The sequence below is a fragment of the Giraffa tippelskirchi genome, chromosome 2 (assembly GCF_054371585.1).
Source record: "Giraffa tippelskirchi isolate mGirTip1 chromosome 2, T2T-mGirTip1v1.2.pri, whole genome shotgun sequence".
In the NCBI taxonomy this organism is placed as follows: Eukaryota; Metazoa; Chordata; class Mammalia; order Artiodactyla; family Giraffidae; genus Giraffa; species Giraffa tippelskirchi.
The window spans coordinates 184974066-184990486 of NC_137276.1; the positions used below are offsets into that span (position 1 = coordinate 184974066).

At 33.7% G+C, this 16421-nt stretch overlaps 1 long non-coding RNA gene across 1 annotated transcript; it reads left to right on the forward strand.

Moving 5' to 3' along the window:
- The first annotated feature begins 6443 nt into the window (after positions 1–6443).
- LOC145526720 (uncharacterized) lies at positions 6444–15273 on the forward strand. Its single transcript, XR_014069121.1, has 3 exons — positions 6444–9399; positions 11797–11831; positions 14882–15273. It is a non-coding gene; the product is annotated as an uncharacterized LOC145526720 (long non-coding RNA).
- The last annotated feature ends 1148 nt before the right edge of the window (positions 15274–16421 follow it).

Here is a 16421-nt window from a genome sequence, read left to right on the forward strand (position 1 = left end):
TGTATTGTTGTTTTTCTTTCTGGCTGACTTCACTCTGTATAATGGGCTCCAGTTTCATCCATCTCAATAGAACCGATTCAAATGCAACCTAGATGTCCATCAGCAGACGAATGGATAAGGAAGCTGTGGTACATATACACAATGGAATATTACTCAGCCATTAAGTAAATGATTCTTATCAGAGTGTTGTCTGTTTGAATGTATAGCCACAGTTATGATGACGTCTATTGAAATAAAGTATATTTCAAAATTTAGTCAAATAGTGCATTGCTCATCAAAATCTAGTCAAATAGTGTATTGCTCAAAGATAATATTACCAAAAAGTGATTTTCAAAGTTTTCTAAGCCACTTTTAGCAATGCATTTTTTAATTTAAAAGTTTTATTAGAGTTATGAGTTCTTTGAGCTCACAAAAACCAGTTAGAAAAAAAAAAAAAGCCAAGGTATTTTAAATTGAATCAATCTGAGTATTGTTCATGTAACTGAAAACTCGCACCCTTGTGGCCTGTTCAACTTAATTATTACTTTCAATTATTCTTGATTTGGGGAGCTTTATTCAGCTTAACCTCAAGACTTTTTATTTTTATTCTACTTTTTAAAAAGTACACATTGTACTGTTTTCTATCTGGAATAATGGCACAGTTCTTTCTAAAATACATGGACATTTTATATAAGGTCTATGATTCTGCAATACTAGAGTTAAATTACAATTTTCTTATTTAAAATATTTTAATTTTAATATGTAATTTTACTGAAGGTTGTTATTCTACATAACTACCTCTGCTTTCCTTTCCTACTATAATTTTTATTATTTATTATTAATCTCAGAGAGGCCTGGTGTGCTGCAGTCCATGGGATCACATAGAGTTGGACACGACTGGGTGACTAAACATTAATATCATAATTTGTTGAAGTTTCAATTCTGTTCTTCTTTCATATTGATGTGTTGCTTTGATAAAAAGAAGATATATTACGCTTGAAGATAGAAAACTAAGGAAAAATGATATATATATACACAACACATAGTATCATGTATATGTGTATGTATGTATGTGTATATGTATATAAAGATGCATAAACACACACAAAAATGTTATGGTTGTTGTTTTATATGACCACGGCCCCAGTCATATGAGCTGTGTCTTGGGCTGCTTCCCCACTGTACTTTAAGCCAACCCTACTGAAGGCAGCATACGGAGTAAGAGATTAATCAATTGTAATCACACTAGAGAGAAGAAAGTTGAGATATTAACTTGAATCAGGAGAATTCATTACTTTTCTCTTTTTTCCTCCAGTTCTTTTCACCACTTTTTTTGTAGTTTTCTAACTTCCAATGGCGTTAAGAAAAATCTGATTGTATATTTCTAATGGTCACAGGTTAGTAAGCCTCCTTTTATTCAGATAGAAATAATTTGCAGGAGATTTATGCATAACTAGATTTTTGTCACCATCTCCCAGTGGTCTTCAGAAATGTGACATCTCTCATCAGGGTGTTACTTTTGCCTCTTTACCTAATGTGTGGAAGCCTATTTGGTATACAACAGTAGTTATTTTGAGCTTTCCCTAGTTTATGAATCATACATATGATACTCACTAACTGTTGCTTCCCATCCATCTAGCAGTGAAGTAAAGGAAGTGGGTGTGTATACCAGTGGCATTATTGAGATTTATATGGCTAAGTAGTTTTGTAGTTAATAAGATGCACACAGCAGAACTGCCAGTTGAAATCAAATTGAAAGAACACAGTGTAACCATCCTATTTTCCAAACACTGACAAGACCCAGCAATGGCATTAAATCATATGAAAAGAATCTGTAGTTTACAGGCTGCGACCAGAACTCATATAGTCTCATTTCAGTACTGTTTACTGTTGACTCATTTTTTTTTTATTTTTGCTTTGACCTAGGTGAACAACAACCTTGACTACAAACAAAGCAACCAAATAACAAAAATAGTTTTAGTAACAAAGGGAGAAATGTTTTTTTAATTAATACTTATTTGTTTAAATCTATTCACTTTAAATTCACTCATTTGCAACTACTGAACTGTTTATTTCTGTGTAATTATAACTGTCATCACCTCATGTTGCACTGTGAGGGAAGGAAGGATTGCACCTTTTCTTTTTTAGAGCAAAACACTTAAACCATAATAATTTCTATTTTCCTCTTATTTTTCCTTTACAATGGAGAAAACTACCAAGCAAAATATCAAATAAAAAAGGGGACGCAAAATTGGTCCCTGAAGTCCTAGCACCAGTACCTCTAGTCATTTTCTTAACATATTTCAATGTTATTAGGAAGGATGAAATCTTGAGCCATGATGATCCAACTTAAAAAATTAGAAAGTTATAAGTATTTAAAAATTTAATAAATGATGGATATCTAACAGGCTCCTCAAAATTAACATTTGTCACTGAACTCCTGGTTTCCACTCAGTATCCCTCTCCACTTAACGTTTTTCCCATCTCTGAAAGTAACAAATATATTTAACAGTTGCTTAGTCAAAAAATCTTGATGTCATCCTTGACTTCTCTCTTCTTATTACACTAATCATTTAATCACTCAGAATTACCTACAGAATATAAGCTGACTCAAACTACTTCACACTACCATTTTGACTACCATAATGATCAAAACATCATCTTTTCTAACTAAGGTCACTGAAATGGCTCAATGGCTTGTCCTTCAGCTTCCAATTTTGTTCCTTTTGTCCATTTCAAAACTTGATGAACTTTCTTTTCAAAGTCGTAAAAGAGTCTCCATCTTGCTGAGAGCAAGAAGTAAGGTCCTTAAAATGACACAAAATGTCCTATAAATGCTAGACACATTTCCTGCACAGTCTCATTTTCCTTACTTTCTTTATTCCAATGACATTAACATCTTTGCTGTTCTATAGTCAGTCACATGTCTCTGATTTTTGGACTTAATACTTGTTTTTTGTAGAATTCCTGTTCCTTAAATATCTTTATGTCTTTGCCTTTATTTCATCAGGACTTTGCTTAAATATCAGATTATGAGAAAATCTGCGCCATCCATCCTGTATAAGTTGTATTCCTTCCATTTCCTACTCCATTGAATAGCTTTGCTTCCTTCATAGCAATTATCACCTCAAGTCAAGTTAAATAATCATGTGTGTAATTACTGGTTATTCCTCTCTAATAGAATATGAGCCCAGTGAAGGTAAAGACTTCCTTTTCATGCATCGCTACCTTTTGCCCTTTATCTAAGAATGGTGCTAACATATATTTGCATAATTTGTATTTTTGAAGATTGAATAAAGTCCAGTTGCAGGATATATGCTTTCTGAGTTTCTTAATAGTAACAGATGATTACCTTGTTCTGCACCAGAGAGAATTATCAACTGACTTTATGCTCATCTCTTGTTTTTATTCTACATTATTTTATTAAATTACAGCTTGGTCTGTAGTTTTCTTATAATGTCTTTGTCCAATTTTAGTATTAGGAAATGCTGGTCAATACAATTAGTTAGGAAGTATTTCCTATGCTTCTATCTTCTGACAGAGATTATAGAGAACTGGTATGATTTCTCCATTAAATGTTTAATAGAATTCACTAGTGAACTCATTTGGAACTGGTGCTTTCTATTTCAAAGGTTTGTTAATCATTGATTCAATTTCCTTAATAGATATAGGTCAATTCAATTGTGTATTTCTTTTTTGTGTGTTTTGACAGATTGTGTCTTTCAAGGAATTGGTCCATTTCATCTGTGTTATCAAATTTTGGGGCATAGAATTGTGCATAATATTCTTTGATTGTATTTTAATATCTATAAAATCTGCAGTGATACTCCCTTTTCATTTCTGATTATAGTAATTTTTGTCTTGTTTTTTCTTAGCTATATTAGAGATTACTGATTTTATCAATCTTTTAAAAGAATCAGCTTTTTGTTTTATTATTTTCTCTTTTAATTTTCTGTTTTAAAATTGTATTGATTTCTCTTCTAATTTTTATTATTTCATTTTATACATGGCTTAGCTTTAATTTTTTTAGTCTTCTAAAATAATAGCTTAGATGATTGATTTCAGGTGCTTCTTCTTTCCTAAATATTCATCCAAATACTATAAAATTTTTTAATTTAAGCACTGCTTTTACTGCATCTCACAAGCTTTGAAAATATGTGTTTTCATTTTCATTTAGTCCAAAATATTTTAAAATTTCTCTTGATATTTCTTTTTTGGCATGTATTATTTAGAAGGGTATTATTTAATATCCAAGTACTTGGGGATTTTGTAGTTATTGTCATGTTTTCGATTTCTCATATAATTCCATCATAGACTGAGAGAAGATACTGTATGATTTCTATTATTTTATTTATTTATTTTAAGATTTTATTTTTGACTGTGCTGTGTCTTCATTACTGCACACGGGCTACCCCTAGTTGCAGCGAATGGGGGCTACTCTTTGTGTAGTACAAGGGCTTCTTATTGTGGTGCCTCTCTTGTTGCCGAGCATGGGTTCTAGGCATGTGAGCTTAATAGTTGCATTGAGTGGGTTCAGTAGTTGAGGCTCATGGTCTCTAGAGTGCTGGCTCAGTATTGTGGTGCATGGGCTTAGTTGCTCCACAGCTTGTGGGATCTTCTTGAACCAGGGATCAAATCCATGTCCTCTGCATTTATAGGCAGATTCCTTACCACCAGACACCAAGGAAGTCCTGATTCCCTTTCTTTTAAATTTGTTCAGGTTTGTTTTATAGTCCAGAATGTGGTCTATCTTGGTGAATGTTCCATGTGAACTCAAGAAGAATGTATGTTTTGCTATTGTTTCTTGAAGTACTCTATAGATGTCAATTATATCCAGTTGCTTAATTGTGTTATTGAGCTCAGCTACACACTTACTGGTTTTCTGCTTTGGGGATTTATCCGTTTCGGATAGAAGGAATTTGAAGTCTTCAACTGTGATGGTGTGTTGATATATTTCTCCATGCAGTTTTTTCAGCTTTTGCACCTATTTTGACATTCAGCATTTAGATGCATAGGGCTTCCATGGTGGCTCAGTGGTAAAGAATCTGCCTGCCAATGCAAGAGATGCAAGTTCGATCTCTGGGTAAGGAAGATCCCCTGGAGAGGGAAATGACAGCCCACTCCAGTATTCTTGCCTGAGAAGTCCTGTGGACAGAGGAGCCTGGAGGGCTACAATCCATGGAATCACAAAGGACATGACTTAGTGACTAAGCAACAACTTTTAGAATGCGTACATGTTAAAGATTGTTATGTCTTCTTGGAGAATTAATCCCCTTATCACTATGTAAAGCCCCTTTCTCTTTATTCCTCGTGACATTCCTTGTTTTGAAATATCCTCTCTCTGAAATTTAAACAGTTATTCTTATACTCTTTTTATTAGTGCTAGAATGATGTATCTTTTTCTATCCAATTCATTTTCATCTTTGTGTCTTTTTTGTTTAAAGTAGATTTCTTGAAGGGTGTATCATGAAAGAAAACATATCTATATTTATTATTTGTTTCATTGCTATAGGAGATCATATGTATTTCCTAAAGAGAGGAGAAGGAATTGAATACAGAACTAAACTAAGTTGTACACTAACACCAAGAAATAGTTTTGCCACAGTGTAAATATTGTAATATTGAAAGCTGCACTTCAATAAGAGGTTTCTGTAAACAGATTCATGGTGTGTGTTTTGCTGTTGCCTTTCTGAAAAGAACTGATGGATAAAATATCTAGGTAGACTGATTGCATGGTTTTCTTTTCAGCCATTTACCCAGCATGGGGGGATAATGTGTTGTTTCACATTATTATATTTTAGCTATATTAAGCTATATATATATAAACATGTTACAGAGTCAAGGCTAAGTAAATGACTTCTAGAGTACATTATCAATACCATTTTCTAAGAAAATTACTTAAAACTGGAACAGATTCCATACAACAAATTTGGGGAGACATTGAGTCTTGCTTGGAGGACTAATTCAAAACTTTCAGATCCTGAGTTTGACAGTTTTCCATTTAAAATTTCTGGTAATTTTGGAAACAAGAATCTTTGAAGAGGGCATTAATTCTTTTAAAACTATGTTAAGGCCCCAGGTATCAGGTGATATGCAGATTGTATGCAATTAACAAACATAAATTTCCTTTTCCCGTAATACTTGTTATACACTCATTAAATGAGTCTTCACTAGATTATCAGCTATGGAGAGAACTAATATTTGGATTGATTGATGATCCCAATTCTCACATTATTGTGAATGGCATTGCACTTGGTTTCCCTCTGAAGAAAAGCATAGCTTGTAGCAGAAGAAAGTAAGGCCCAAATATGAATTTCGATAAGCAAAGTTTCACTAGAATTACAGTGTTAGTTACAATGCTCTAAATTGCAATCAAAATAAATCCTACAAAATTGGAAGAAAAATAAAGGAAGATCTTGGCTAAGAATGGGCTTTCTTGGTGGCTCAGAGGTAAAGAACTTGACTGCCAATGCAGGAGATTTGGATTTGATCCCTGGGTTGGGAAGATTCCCTAGAGAAGAAAATGACAACCCACTCCAGTATTCTTGCTTGGAGAATCCCACGGACAGGCCAAATTTGCCTGTTACTTCAGGTATCTCTTGACTTCCTACTTTTGCATTCCATCCCCTATAATGAAAAGGACATCCTTTTGGGTGTTAGTTCTAGATGGTCTTGTAGGTCTTCATAGAACCACTTCAGTATTCTTGCCTTGAGAACCCCACGAACGTGTAAAAAGGAAAGGTAAAGTAGAACCTACCATCTAAGGCTGGTTGCTTCAGCAGTGCCTTCATCATATCATCTAGTAGCCAGGTGCTTCTTCACTTCTCTATCTTCATAGGTTAGAAGGCTATTTTACCCATGCATAGAAGTCTGCCTACAGAATTAGTACTTCCTCTGTCATATCCAGTGGAGAAACAGAGTCTTACTTCAATACAATGGAATGTAGATCTGCAAAGTAAATATTCAGTTAGGTCTGAATAATAAAAATTTTGGCAAAACTTACACTTATGTGTTTACATATATGGATTGCAATGACAATTTCATGTTTGAGTGATCGAACAAGTGTATGCTGATGACTTCCTTAATAGTCTTGAGAGAAACAGATGAAGAATTAACCAAAGACCTGTGAAAACTTGAAAGAATAGATTTTGTTTAAATAAAATAAGTATAAAACAAGAAAAAAAAAATCTGGCTGAAATATTCAGTAGTTTGAAGAAATATTCCAAGAGCTAAAATGCTTGAAGAATTTAATTTCAGTATATCCATTCATGGAATTATATCTTACTATGCCTGTACTCAGGGCTTTCCAGGTGGCACTAGTGGTAAAGAACCTGCCTGCCAGTGCAGGAGAGATAAGAGACGTGAGTTTGATTCCTGGATCTAGAAGATCCCCTAGAGGAGGGGATGGCAACCCACTCCAGTATTCTTGCCTAGAGAATCCCATGGACAGAGGAGCCTGGTGGGTTACAGTCCATAAGGTTGCAGAGACAAACACAGCTGAAGCGATTTAGCACACACACATACCTATATTCATTGTACCCTTTTTACCTACAGGCTACTCTGTAGGACTACATAAACAAAGCAATGGACTTTGTATTTTGTAATGCATTTGAAGAGGTTTTAAAAGGATAGTTGGGTTTCATTCTGTTTTCTCCTTATCTGTTAGCTATACTAGGGATCGAACCCATGTCCTCTACCTAGTTTAGACTTCCATTTACAAATATACTTTGATTGCCAAGTATCACTGAACATTTGAAGAAAATCAACAGAAAGACAATTCAAGATGAAAATGAAATGGAGATGAAGGAAGACCATTTAAAAAATTATATCACTAGAATATGAAAAAAGATGTCATTCAAAATATAAGCCTGCTAAAATATGATATGAATGAGATACTATGCAATATAATTTTAGAAATAAAGAGTAGAACTGCTAAAACTTAAAGAAAAGATTGAAAAATAGAAGGAAGGGATTAAATAGCTAAGATATTTGATCCTTACAATGATAGGGTGAAAACCTATCTATTATCTCTGACAAAGAAGATAAAATATTCAGAAATCAGTGAAGGGTGTTCTAATTTATAGCAACTATAAAATTGTGCATAAGAAATGCATTTACTTTGATACTTGGAACATTCTCTTTAACATAGTAGTTTAATGATTTCCTTTTTATACTCATACACATTGCTTGTTTGTGATCTAAACATATTTATGACATTATTTCAGATTTTCACAATTAAATTATAGTTAAAGAATAGGTGGTTTGCTTATACAAACTGATTATATATATATGTGCATAATATCTTGGCTGTGAGAGCATTCTAGTTTAATGGACAGCAGATGAAATTTGGGAGCAGAGAATACTGGGGGAAGCGTGGCAAGAGTGATGTTTGTCATATGTTGGATAATCAGGGTTTAGGATAATGTGGTTAAAATAGAGATTTAACATATCTTTTAGAGTTATAAAGACAGAAAATCTGAAAACTGAGTTCATTTGAAAATATTGAAAGGAAGATGAAAAAGAAATTTGAGATGTCGAATCAGTTAAGTAAATTTTTAAACATCAAATAGGAGAGCTAATACATAATATATAAGAATAATATATGAAGGGAAGTATCCACTAGAAAACCCCAAACAAGAAAAGGTTAAACATTTTTTTAATTTGTGGGTTTTGATTGAGGGTCAGAGGTCAGGTGATAGGTTGGTGGTAAAATGGGCTACTTTTGCATTTCATTTTGGTTGTTTTTTTTTTTTTTGCATTTACTTTATATCTACTTTCCTCAAACACTGAACTTTTTGAAAACTGAATTCTTATCTTAAATATATAATAATTTTAAAATGAAAATAATATGACTCATGACTTAAGAGTATCATCAAGCGGAAGGAGAGAGGGAGTAAGGATAATTTCCATTCCATATTTCTTGTTTTCATTAAAAAAGAGGGACATTATTAAATAATCTATTCAGCACAGGAAGTATAACATTCCATTTCACTATATTAAAGATTGCTTTCCCATCTTCTATTTTCTAATTGCTCCATTTCTACTGTTAACTTCTGATATCAAAATATTCCTGTGTGCCTCCAGTTACTACCATACTTGGCATTTCATATCTAGGACAAATAGCTACTCAATAGCTCTTTAAGGAACATAGTGCACAAGAGAAAGACAATAATGTTGCAGGAGTAAGAGAAGCAGGAAATGTTCTATGTTTACATCCTACTGTGTACAATTTTTTAGGAGGATGTTAGTAAAAATTTTAGAAGTAGTACTGCCCTGCTCCTGGACTCTTTATTTTTTCCTTTCAGTATAAATTCTACAGTCAAAAAATGTGCCCTTTGGGAAATTGTACATATGTTTTCATCAAAAGTCATTATCTGGAAAATTGCCTTCAGTTTTATTCGTTGTTCCAGGGTCATGCAAGTAAGTAGCTTACAGATAATTGGTTTAGTGACTCAATTATGTTATCATAGATGCCTTAAAGGTTTGAAACCAAAACTTATTATTTAAGTACTTGAAAAAGTAATAATACTTTCAATCTAAATGATTATTATAAACAGACAAGAGAGAAGAACCAAAAATTCAGGAATCAAATTAAGATTACCACTTGATATCAAATATATTTGGTAAAATAAAATTTAATTTAAGAATAATATTTGATCATTTTTGTATATAAATTATTTGATTATGACCTATGCAACATAAACAAGATTTGAGATTAGTCATGAGAATGTATTAAAATTCAGTCTATGTTGTTACTACGTAATGTAACTTTACATTTTTTACTTCTCTATCTCTCTTGATTTTCTTCTCTGAAAATCAACAACTAACTCATGCACATGCATGATTTTAGAAAATAATTATATAAAATGGTAAAGGGTTATTTTGTCTGTTAATAATTCCTAGGCCCACTCTAATTACCCAGAAGAAATCACAGTTAATATTTCCAAGATTAATTTCTTCTGATGGCTACTACCATTATAAGATGAGATATTGCTAATGCATCTATATCTCTGTTTATGGGTGTATCAGCTGTAGAAGTGAGTATTGATAGTCCAGACTGAGAAAGTGTATCCAGAAGAGGATACACTTATATTGCCTCTTATATTTTCTCTCACCTACTCAACTACTGACTTTGTTGTTGCATATTGTACTTCTCTGAAAGTTGTTTTTGTTAGTATAAATAATTTTTCCTTCCTTTATCTGCCTCCTGATTTTCATTAGTTATATTTCTGCATTGCCATGATTTATAATATTCAATGCTTGCATTAAATTTTATTATTAGAGAGTAAAAGTAGCATTCTGCTTAACTGTATAACAGCATATGTCCTTTCCCAGCCCTATGCAAATCCTTTCTGTCTGCAGTGGAGATTCCTGTCTTCACTGAAGGCTTCCCTCCTCAAGACTTTGCACTCTCTGCTCTCTTCCTGGGAGCCCTCTCTTGAGCTATGGAGGCTTGTTCAGTGCATAGAGAGCGCATCGCTGAAGTGCTAAGATTTGACATTCCTAGGGAAAACCCTTAGTCAGTATAAAGGTGGGATGTGGTCGATTAATTATCCAAGGAATTTATCCTCAAGTAAAGAAATCTGAAATGTGTTCTACACCATTCCGCTCTGGGATCTCCATAGAGATGAAAATTACAGTTGGTCAAGGTGGTGACCTTTTTATTAAGGCACTCTTGACTGCCTTTTTTCCTTTTACTGTCTCACTTTTCCAATTCTCTTATTTGTTTTTTTTTTTTTCCCTTGGGTCATGTTCTATGTAAACCAGAATTTTGTATCAGGGTCTGTTTTCTAAAATCCTTAACTAAGAAAGGATGTTTCTTTCTGGCTTCATTATTCGATAGAGGTAATTAAAATAACTTTAGTTTCATTCCCTTCACATTTTATGTAAATTGCAAGGCAGCAGTGAGTATCAATGTTTTTTGAACCATGTTTGGGCTGGGAGCCCAGCTTACTAACCTAGGTTTGCCCTGTTTTTCACAAGGACAACAGTTATATCATTGTAACTTCTTCTTTTGAATAATAGTAGGTTGTAGAATTGACAATATATTAGCATATGAGTCTTTATTATAAATACTTGTGTTTTTTTTCATACACTAAGAAGATAAAGTCTTTGAGGCCAGACATTCTACTGGATTGTATTGCTACAAGCCTTAATGTAGTTGCCTTAAAAATAGATAGTGGTTACATTTGTTGATTGGAACAGAATTTACCAGTTGGGATTATCATTAGTCAGTCATTAGAGAGAATTTAAGCCTCTAACATTTATGTGTTCATCCTTCTTGACTTGCTATTTTTTTTCTCCATGGTTGGCAATACTCCCCTCAGATTTAAAGACTTCAATGTCTTTTTCCTATTAGAATGAGCTGAGAAACTTTAAAAATAGGCTAGTGTTTTGGCTCTAACTCTAGACTGATTAAAATAGAATTTCTGGAAGTATTTCCTAGATACATTTTTTTCAGAGCTCCACAACTCATTGTGGTATACAGAGTTAGGAATCAATGATAGACTGTTAGGATCCACCATCTCCCATTTCTGGCTCCACTACATTTTTTTTTTTTTTTTGCATTTTCTGCTTTATAGTACATTCTTTTGCTACTCAAATTTTATCCTCTTTGTTGATATAGTAGGAATTGCCTTTATAAAGGACCGTAAGTGTTTGCTCAGTGCACTAAGTTGTGTATATTTATTATAGATTTTTAGACATTTCCCACAATGTTTAGGTGTAGAGTATTGGGAAGGTGACTTACTCAAGATAAGACTGCTAATTATTGTTTTCAGGATTTTATTTTTTGCTTTCTTCCTCTTTTTGTCTTAGGGATCTCTTCAATCCTGAGCTTTTCATTAATGGTGGTAAGTTTTTATATTGCCTTTTTTATTTCACACCTATAAAAGAAATAATGGAAATAATTGATGATCTTCTTTTGCTTTGATTTTAAATATATCATGGATATTTTGACACTGAAGTCTAGGACATTCTATGTTTGAACTGAATTATCTCAGGATTTATTGAAACATAGAAATAAGAAGAAAGTAAGGTAGAGAGAGAATGTGACCTGTCCAAAAGCACATAGCTTGTAAATGCCAGAAATAGAATTAAAACCAAGAATACATTCTTTATTTTTCTTATTAAATACTTCAAACACATGTACAATAAAATATAGAAAGATAAAATAGTAATATTCCTTCTATGCATTTTTAAAAGCTAGTATTTTTGTCCATATTTGATTCAATTTTAAATGAAGTGCAACATTCCATATGTCATTAAAACCCTGTTAGGAAGTTATCCTATATTCAATCCACATCCCTTTATTCCTCTGTCACTACTGGTACTGTATCTCTTAAATGTGGTATTTATTATTTCAAGATATACTACTTCTAAAATAATTTGGATTCTTTGCATTCATAATGATTTCCACATTCTCTGTCATCAAATTTTGCCTCTTATTTTATTTGTACACCTACAACTCTAGTACTTTAACTCCATAGTAAATAGCACTATTGAAAAAATACTAATTTGTTTATTTTTACGTTTTTGGCTGCATCAGTTCTTAGGTGTGGCACGTGGATTCTTTGTTGTAGCACACAAGGCTCCAGAGCATGTGGGCTCTGTAGTCATAGCTCTAGGGCTCTCTGGTTGCAGCATAGGCTAAGTAGTTGCAGCCTGTGGGCTAGTTACACTGCAGCATGTGGGATCTTATTTCCCCTACCAGAGATCAAACCCAAGTCCCCTGCATTAGAAGTCGGATTCTTAACCATTGGACCACAAGGAAGTCCCTAAACAGCCCTATTTTTGTTTTTACATTGTTTTATTATCTTAGCTAAAAATTTATCTAATATTCAGTGTTTAAGTGTACGCCATAATTCTTTCAATATAAGCTAAATATTTAATAATTATTGTATTGCATCCTGACAATTTTTTTTTTCTCTTATTTCCACTATTTCAGTGGCAGTAGAAGTTATTTCTTATATCACTAATCTCATATATCTCTTCTGGCTTCATCTATAAATTTCCATTATCTATCAAAAGTGAAAGTTGCTCAGTCATGTCTGACTCTTTGTGACCCCATGGACTGTACAGTCCATGGAATTCTCCAGGCCAGAATACTGAAGTGGGTAGCCTTTCCTTTCTCCAGGGTATCTTCTTAACCCAGGAATCGAACCAGGTCTCCTGTATTGCAGGCAGATTCTTTACCAGCTGAGTCACAAGGGAAGCCCAAGAATACTGGAGTATCCCTTCTCCAGTGGATCATCCCTTCTCCAGTGGATCTTCCCTACCAAGGAATGTATCAAGTTGAATTTAAAAATCTAAAAATGGCTGTTATGATTGCCTGATGTGTATATGAACGCACTCAGGCACTCAGTCATGTCCTGCTCATTGTAACTCCATAGACTGTAGCTTGCCAGGCTCCTCTGTCCATAGAATTTTCCAGACAAGAACACTGGAGTGGGTTGCCATTTCCCCCTCCAGGGGATCTTCCCAATCCAGGGATTGAACCTATGTCTCTTGTGTCTCCTGCATTAGCATGCAAATTCTTTAACATTGCATCACCTGGGAAGCCCACAATTGCCTGATACTACCATTTTATTTTCTTTTTTCATTTTTTACAACAGCTCTGGATGCTTTTTATGTTAGAGGCATGGTAACACTTTGGGCATACTGTTTATCCCACTCCCCAGGCTTCTGTTGATAATAGTCTATATATCTGAATCATGCTCTCAACTTATTTCTGATTAGACATACTTCTGTCCATTGTTGTGTTGTCTTAAGGAAATGATAACAAATAATCCGACAATTTAGGAACTAAGAGTCTAATATTTGAGAAGATATTTTCCTAAATTAATCTTTCAAAGTGTTGCAGTGAGCTCAGTTAGCTGGCTTTCAGTGATATACCAGCTAGAAGTGCTCAGGATCACTAGAAGGGCTCTAATTTCTGCTTTGACTAATTTGCTTGTATAATATCCCTGGATATAGTTTTTCCTCCCCAAAGGATACAGAACTTGTATGAACTCACTAATTGAGCAGATATTGGTGATCCTTCATCAACTAAAAAATGTCTCCTTTCAAAGCCACTACCATTACTCTACATATACTAAATGACCAAGTATTGAAGCATATATTAGATCTCCAAGTATTTACCTAGGTTTCATAGTTCTTGAATTTTTTTTTTTTGAGCTACCTTGAGTGTAAAAACGAAGATAGATAGTTGAGAGATGAATATCAGTTAAGAAAATCGGACTGACAATCATAGCCTAAGTTACTTCTGCCACTGTCATGATTGTGTTTTATTTCTGCAGTGAAGAATCTGAAAAGTAAAGTGTATATTTAAGAACTATCAACAGTGAATATCACCCATCATGCATTTCTAGATTTCTTTAACTATTGAGTTATTTTATTCTTTTATTATGAAAATAGAAATATTGCTTTAGTTGGTGACATATGGTTTACATACATTCTAACCAAATTAAAAAAAAAAATACTATGTATTTTTTTTTTAATCCTGAAGCTTTTCTGTTAATGGTGACACTTACTTTGTACAAATAAAAAAACAAAGTTATAACTTAAAAATTGAAACTGAAGTTATACCAGAGGAAACCTCTAATTCTGTCTTGGTGGTAGGATAATGTGTTGAGGTTAGAAAGGGAATAAATACATTCACAATAAAGCTTGTGTGATGAGTCTTGTCTGAAGAATGAAGATACATATGCTGTGCTGCTGATTCTGTTAGAAATATTAACCCAATGCATTAGGGTCTCAGTTGCTAAGGAAAAAATCTTGTGTCTTATTTATTAAGAGATAGGGTTACATATGTTAAAAATATATATATTATTAACACTGAGGCAGTTGCCAGCATTGGGTTGGGTCACATTATTTTTTCTGTTCTCTTTATCAAATTATCCAGGAGGCCACTTCCAGCACCAGGAGGCAAAGTGATATTGTATACACTTCAAAAAGGAGACACCAGAGACAAGAAAGGCAGGGTGTTGTTTGGCCAAGCATCATTCACGTAATTGGATCTGGGAGCAGACGACAGTAATGCACTCAGTGACAGGAGGTGATGAAGCATCTGTGCTGGCCTGCTGAGTTGATCATATCAAGGAAACTGCTGGTCAGTTTTCTGAGAGTGACTCAGAGCCAAAATTAGGTTGCTGAAATTTTCCATCCATATAATATAAAGACAGGAAGAAATCTGCTGTTGTATGAAGGAAAATGAATGTATTATGTTAAGAGGCTCTCAAATTACATATAATTTTCAATTGATTGTTTTGTCAAAAATATATTCTCTTTCTAAAATTTTTGAAATGTACTTATTTACTATTGGATAACTTTTTGTTTTCATATTCTGATTCCATGTTTATTTTGTCTTTTCAGTGAGACAGAATAGCAAACATGCAGTGTATGCCCAAAAAAGACTTATTATAGCACCTATGTCCTTGTGAAATGTTTAACTTCTTTGTGCCACAGTGTCTTCATGTTTAAAAGGGGCTCATAGAATTCTTGCTTTAAATGTTACATATTTGTATACTACTAAATGCTTCATAGCATTTCAGGCATAGACCCAGGATTAATTCACATAAGTTCAAACACTGTTATTAGTTTAGTAATGTTAGGGAAAAAAATATAGCAGTCCTGATTTTGTCCCACCTAGCTTTTTGTGATCTGTTTGAAGAAGTTGGGTTAAAAAAAAAAAAAAAAAAGAAAGAAAACAAGGGAGTATACTCATGATTTCCTTAATGCAAAGAAATGGATCCAGTAACATCTAAGCTCATCAGGAATATTGTTATTGGCTAATAAACTGTGGTAATTCCTCATACTCTCTTCTCTAATTTCTATTTGTCCCCTAAATGTTACTCCCTTATAATTGTCTGTGTTATTTAATGCTGTCTTTCTTATCTTCTCTTAATACCTAATCTTAGAACTTTTAAGTCATCCTAAATTAGATATATGATCGATGATGTAATGGGTTACAAGTTTACTGACTCTTTAAGAGTGTTTGTGTGTGTGCATGCTCAGTCTCTTTAGTCTTGTCAGATTCTTTGTGACCCTATGGACTGTAGCCCACCGGGCTTACTCTGTCCATGGAATTCTCCAGGCAAGAATATTTGGAGTGGGTTTCCATGCCCTCCTCCATTAAGAGTGTGTATAAAGTGTCAAATTCAAAGATACAATTGAGAGGATAGAGTCAGATGTCTTTATAAGACGTCAAAATTCTTCAAGGTATAAGACATGCTCTACTTCCACTGCATGCCCCTTCTGACCTACCACTGAGGACTGTACCCACTAGTTAAGTAGCTTTGTGTGCATAGATTAGAAGCTGTTCCTTTCCTACAGGATGTATAGCTGGCTAACTCTCATCAAGAGCTAAGAAAAGGTATAAGGAGAATTGTTTCTTTTCTCCTTTTTTAGTGATGCTTGCTGACTCGTTCAGAGATCTGAGTGGA